The sequence below is a fragment of the Rhinoraja longicauda genome, chromosome 1, assembly GCF_053455715.1.
Source record: "Rhinoraja longicauda isolate Sanriku21f chromosome 1, sRhiLon1.1, whole genome shotgun sequence".
In the NCBI taxonomy this organism is placed as follows: Eukaryota; Metazoa; Chordata; class Chondrichthyes; order Rajiformes; family Arhynchobatidae; genus Rhinoraja; species Rhinoraja longicauda.
In genome coordinates, this window is record NC_135953.1 from 125,816,724 (window position 1) to 125,822,527 (window position 5,804).

The following is a 5,804-nucleotide window of genomic DNA, read 5'->3' on the forward strand; positions in this document are numbered from 1 at the left end:
CAAACCCCAGTTTATCCTTTACCTAAATTAGTATAAGAAAGTAAATCATTCATTAGCTCATGGCCAGAGTAACTAACTTCTCATGTGGTAGAGCCATGAGGAATCCACAGGGGCCAATCCAATTCAGTTGAACGGACTGCAAAAACCAACACAGTGCTTAAAGAGAACTTAAAATTCAACATACATCAGACCTATTCCATTAGAATTATAATACACTATTTTTTAAATTCTTTTTATAAAAATCTGCCGCCATGCTCTGTTTTTCCTGCCCCAACTGGCATTGTGAACATTTACAATATATGCCAGTGAATATTTGGTGTATCAAATCAGTGTCTGGTCCTGCTTAGTTGTCACATGTATCCATTTTCCTCAAGAGATGTCAAATAAAGGCTAGGAGAAAGAATTCTGTCCAATCTTCTAGTCAAAACCAAGGTGCTTTCATAGCTGAGTCAAAGCAGAACTATTCATTATTATTGTTGTTTTTGAATCCACAATATTTTAAACAAAAGCCAAATTACTTCAGAAAATAAAAGTTTGTAGACATCAACTCTTTATACTTTATTGTATACTGAGTTGCATTCTTCCAACTAACATTTTATATTTTGGGAAGGAGGTGATATTGTGGAAAGATCTTCTGCTCAGAGCCAAGTCTTATACTAGGACTTATCCCAGTATTCCCAGCTGCAGTCTCAGTTTCAGCATTGATAATAACCCTTGACAGCAGCACCTTCTGTTCTACTGCTGTTAGGGCATCATAAATATCTCAGCTCTGAAGTTAGGAAACTTGCCCCGAAACAGGTCCCATGCTAAACTTGATGCAAATACAACATTTTTCATTCAAATTAAGTCAGGGCCTATGTTGCACTTAGTCCAAGCAGCTCCTGTGTTGCATTTAATCATTTCAAGATGCTACAAATACGCCCTTCCTCATGCAAAGATTGATTTTGAGGCAACAACATTTCTATCTCATTATTTAATATTTTTTCTTCTCTATTTTACCAGCTTCACCGTGAACTTCTTCCTCAAAAATGCTGACTTCTCAGAGTAAAATTGAGGAAATATCTTTTACTGCTCAAAGTGCCCATTTATCATCCTTAAGTTTGCACTTTCTCTTGACTAAATGTCGAGCTTCCGACTCCCATTCAGTGCAATATGTCTCTGTTTCTGATCTGTCTAAACCTTTTTCTCACCTATTCTCGTGTCTCCAAGATCCCTCCCATTCCAACTGTTTCCCAGCTTAGAGAAGGTTGTCAGGGGTGATATAACTCCTGGTCTAGCTGCCGACATCCTTTTGAGGACATTTTCAGAAAAAAAACAAATACAGTAAATGCTGTAAATACTGATTAATATAGATTATATATTTATGACACGAACATATTTACACTGCTAATTTCTGATCGGCCAAAAGGTGTTAAGGAACATTCCTGAGGGGCTGAGTAGAATTTTAATGTTACAGCATCTTTATGAAAATGTTCTTGTTTTTCCATTATTCACAAATAAAAGCATCCTTTGCACTTGTACCGATTATTTCTTCGATTTTGTGCAAAACGATCTGGTTTCCTATGCTGAGCTGAAGTGATTGTATTTTATACATGAGTTTTTCGATATTGTTTAGTCACTCTATAGAAATACAAATTGTATGAAACAGTTTCTTTTCTGTATCTGAATATGTCCTTTTAAAATATTCCTCCAACTTTTCCTTTGAAGCTTTGAGAAATATTGATAAATAATCTCTCTTATCTTACTTATTTTCCACTGTCCCCTTCAGACTCTAACACCTTTACCAAATCTATATTAACTGTTTTCCATTCCTTCCTTTCACTTGCCCTAGGCCATTTAACTCTAGGTTTCAGCCCACTGCTCTTCTCCCTGACTGGCAGATTAACTTCACCTCCTACATCCCCCTCTACAGCGCTTGTTCCCTCCTTGTCAGTGACATCCTGTGAACTGTGGTTTTCTTTGTGTTTGAAGCTGCAGTTATCCAGAATAATTCTATTGCATTCCTGACCTGTGCTCAGCAGATAGTGGCAATGTTATGAAGACTTGAATAGTGAGTCACTCATAGGTACTGAAGGTACTGAACCTTTTGCACCATAATGTATTGGTCCTTTAAGTTTCTGGTTGATGGTGATCTTAAAATTTCTTATTGAGTATTGAAGGCAGGTGGTTAAGATTGTTAATATTAATATTGCTCCTCATAAGACTTTTACTGTTCAGCACCGTAAGCTAACTATCTCGATTCTGGGAAAGAATGGATTTGCCTATTTTACCTTTAGGAGAGAACATGAGGAGAATTTGCCAACATTTGTACTCATGATGGTAACATCAGAACCCTTATAGCGAATGCCATGGGCTTCCTCCAAATACACCACACCCAGGCTTCACTACAGTTGCACCAAGCAAGACTTAATGCATTGTCATTCTTTCTAACATAACTGATAGCAGCGCTTGGATATTGGTTTAGGAACCAAAACAGTGAGAGGAGCAGGAGATGATGGAGATGGAAGAAGATGAGGAAGATGACGAGGAAGAACAGCTCATGAACTAGAGGTGGGAAACCCTCTCTGACTGTGCAGACAGGGTAGATTGTCGAAAACATTCTCGCAGGGCTGAAATGTCAAAGACAAGAGAGCATAGCTTTAAGGTGAGAGTGGGAAAATGTGGGGCAAGTCTGAACTGTGCTGCCAGGGCTGGTGGTGAAGCCTGACTCAATAGTGACATTTAAGTGGTTTTCAGATAGTCACATGGACATGCAGGGAATGGAGGGATTTGGATCATGTGCAGGCAAAAGAGTTCAGTTTATCCTGGCATCATTGCTCTTCATGGACATTGTGGGCAGAAGAGCCTGGCCCTGTGCTGTACTGTTCTATGTTCAATGTTCTATACAGGCAGGATTTGTCCAGTAATTCTCAACGCCACTGCATCATTCCTCCATAAATCATGGCGCAGATCATAGAACAAATCAATCAAACACACACGTCTACAGTCATTTGTTCTCAGTTGATACCTATCATGATGCAATGTCACTGAACCATGTTCACATTCCATTGAACTCCTTTGCATGCCGAGCAGAACAGAGTTGAAATGTGACAAATATTCAAGGACATTATGTAGCTATGTTGATGCCATTGCAGCATTGCACAAAGAAACCCAACAGAATGGTTGTGTAAATCTGTTGTAGTTCTGGTCTTTATGCAGCGGTAGAGTTGCTGCCATATCGTTCGATCCTGACTACGGGTACTGTCTGTACGGAGTTTATACGTTCTCCTCATGACCAGCATGGCTTTTCTCCAAGGTTTTCGGTTTCCTCCCACACTCGAAAGACTTACAGGTTTGTAGGTTAATTGGCTTGGGTTTGTATAATTGGTATAAGTGTAAATTGCCCCTAGTGTGTGTAGGCTTGTGTTAATGTGTGGGGATCGCTGGTCGGTGCTGACTCGGTAGGCCGAAGACCCTGTTTCCACGTTGTATCTCTAAATTAAACTAAACTTCCAAAATCTGGATTCGGATAACCTGCAATGCAATTTCAATGCCAACCAATGATACAGAGCAATTTCTAGATCCTTGTCTCTGGTAAATATATATAGATGTATTACTTTTTAAAATCATATTTAAGTCTGGCTCAGCCAGTGGCACCTAGGAATAGACTGGGTGACAACCAAGAATAGTTTGGTGACTACTGGAGAGACAGTTGACGGCACGGAAAGACGGCACCCGGGACAGGATGGGTTGGCACCCCAGTCTGTGTCTTTCGTGAGAAAGAAACCCAATAAGCTACGGAAAGGCCTTATGCCATCAGGCAAGAATGAAATGCCCAGAGAAGGAGAAAGAGGTGCAGCGCACAGGCCTTGAACCTGGTGAGACGCAGGAGGAGCCTGGCCAGGACTCACACCACAGAGCCCAGTCCCTCCAAGCACCAGTCTCCCAATCCCTGCAGAGTAGTTATTAAGAGGGCTGATCCGTGGGTGGTTGCTGCCGGGACGCAAGTCGGGTCCTGATCAACCCTGGCTGGGTCGCCTGGGAGAGGGTGTCTGATGTTGTGAGACCCGAAACACCCCATGACCCCAGATCACATCACTGAGGATGCTTCCCAGCGCATCCAGAAGATGTATCTTTCACAACCTGGTCAAGAAAAGTAACTGGACATATTTGTTGTCTAAAAAACATGTGCTGTGCTCAGTTTTGCCTCTTAATTGGATAGAGCATTGCACAAGGTGCTAATATAGTCATTGACACTGGAACAAATTATGTGTGGTTGAGTCCATAAGGTATAAATATGGCTTTGGTCAATGGTGTTAAACATGTGCAAGAATCCCCAACTGGTTGTGCCCCCCTCTGTGTATATTCAGCTCTGTTGACATTATTGTGCAACATATGTAAACAAAAAGAAGTTGATCTGCAAGCTGACAAATCATCCTCCTAATGATTTATTCATTCCATGTAACGAAACATATACAGGTGAATACAATTTTAACATAATTATTTTCTTGGTAATTTGAATAAAATAAACCTTTTAATAAATTATCTTCCACTAAAGTCCTCCACATGAGCATAAAAACATATGTTCAGCCATTAAGTGTTGCAGTAATCTGTGAAGTATTGCTCGTGTTGTTGATAAGTTACAGGTTTAATACAGCAGTTAAATTATTTCCTTTACATTAACAATTTATGTCCATACACAGATGTTTAACAAATATGGACCAAAGAGAAGAATGAATTACTTTATAAATAAGCAGTTTTGTTTCAAACAAGCAGATAATGACTGGTAGATTATCATATGAATTGATGCCTATCCCCCAATTATTCTCAATCAAAATCAATGGTTTACCTAAGGAGACCAAACGTAACATTTCTAGGTTTGCTGATGACACAAAACTAAGAAAAGAATGCATGTATTGGTGGGGAGACTTCAAGGCAAGCTGAGTGAGCAACAGTTTGGCAAATGGATTACAATGCAAAACATGTGATACCATCCCTTTGGTAGAAACCCCCCCCCAGAAATACTCAGTAAAATGATGAGTAATTGGGAAATGTTGATGTCGGCTGAACTTGTTCTTGGTTGTTTTCCATTTGATTTTCCCTTCCCTTAGAAGAGAAGAAGCTCTGGCCTGATTTAGATTTGTTTTAAGGAGATGAGCAGAGTTGGTGAGAAAGAAAATTGCCAAAAGACACATCAAATAGTGGATGGCAAGAAAGGCAAAAGATGAGAAAAGATAGAGGCTTCGGCTCATTGATAGAATGAAGGTTAAGGAGAGAATGGAGAGTTGTGATTGAGAGTGATGATTTACAATACCCATCCCATTTATATGGGTGAAAAACAGGCAACAATTTTCTTTTTTATTACATACGCTGTCAATCCTGTGATCAGTTTTGTTTTTTCACTCCAAGTATCTATCCTGTGTTATTTGTATGTGGTAGTTTGAAAGAGAAGGGTACAAAAATCCATGAGTTTTTGTTTAATAGAACTCCAATTTGAAACATAAGTAAACAAAAGCTGAAAAGCACAACCATAGTGTAAATTAAATTACAGGAAATACAAAGAAAGCAGATGTGAACCATCCATATTACAAACAATAAATGGTCCTTTTATCAAAATATCTTCTTTAAGGCTGAGGAAATTAATAATTTTCCACGTCAGTGGAAGGCGATAGCATTTTTGACCTATTTTTTCCAAATTGGTGTATTTGAACGTGATGCGATCATGTTTGTTTTTCCTATTGCTATAATAGCTCTGTCTCGCAATTATCATTTAACCATTTATTAATTTCCAGAATTTTACCAATTAACTTTGGGTCTCTAACCCT